The following is a 1,218-nucleotide window of genomic DNA, read 5'->3' as shown; positions in this document are numbered from 1 at the left end:
AATCAACCTGTTGTTTAATCTCCATTGCTCGGTCTTCTGTAACATGTAGATTAATCCTGATGTCTTTCACCTTAGCGATAAGATTTCTTAGTGCGACCTTTTCTATATTAGGATACTTTGCAGCAAATTTTGTTCTTTAATTGTATCCTTTTTCCTTGTTTGTTTCAAACTTCGCACTTTCCTAATAGAGACGCACCAATTCCTCTTTCATTGTGGTATCCCAATTGGTGCTCTCCCACGGTATTTCTGTCGAGGTGGTTGGCTCTAAACAGCTAGTGCTAGCCAAAGCATCCTCAGCAGGCACAGTTGATGTTCCACTGCTTACCGTTTGTTGCAGATGTTCTTGCTGGTCAGCTGTTTGATTATAGAGATCTGCCTGACCATCTCGCAGCTCACCATCGCCACTGTCCCGCATGCTGTGGCCCCCAGCGGTGGATCCAGGGGCGCCCCGACGATCCTCGGGAAGCGACAAGCGTTTCAAAATCTTTAATATATTCTCCATTTTTCATTGATGGGTTTTGGTGTTCTACTCAGTCCCTCTCCTCTTCGTTATCAGCCTATTTGGCATGGGAAACCCTGTCAGTAGCAATGCTACCTCCAACATTGCCGTCAAAGTCATGAGAGGAGAGCTCAAGCCCTACCGCGACATCAACGCGGAACACCTTCGGTAGGGGGAACACCTTCGGTATAAAAAACATTTCCGTGGCGAAATGTTGTCACAGGCTTATATTGCCCAATATGTCGAAGGCATTTTTGGTTAGAGTTGGATTTTTATTTGATCATTTTGCACAGGGCTCTTCCGGTATATATCATCAGTCACGGACGCATTTTTATAATGCAAACAAGTGATCTGATGAAAGCAGTCTGCCCAGACATATTGGACAAAGCCTGGTTTTACCCCATCATTGACGGACTGGGTTGCAGTCAAGTACACGATGGGGGGACCTACAGCTTAAGGTGGGTTCCGAACCACCAGAATCTCGGTAAAGGTACATTGCAAAATTTCCAGAGGTACCGGCTCAGGGATCGAACCCCGGACCTCTGAGGTGAAGTCCGAGGGTCTAACCAACTGAGCCATTATTATTATTACACCATTAAGCCATTTCCCTTTCGGGATAGGCGTGACTCACTCGGCAGAGGAAAGGAGTAGTGTGTGGAAGGGATAGAGATTTTTCAGATTGATCCAGAATTCTCGTGCTATTTAAGTAAATAACACGT

This window comes from Belonocnema kinseyi, chromosome 7 (assembly GCF_010883055.1).
Source record: "Belonocnema kinseyi isolate 2016_QV_RU_SX_M_011 chromosome 7, B_treatae_v1, whole genome shotgun sequence".
NCBI lineage: Eukaryota > Metazoa > Arthropoda > Insecta > Hymenoptera > Cynipidae > Belonocnema > Belonocnema kinseyi.
This window is presented reverse-complemented; position numbering follows the sequence as displayed.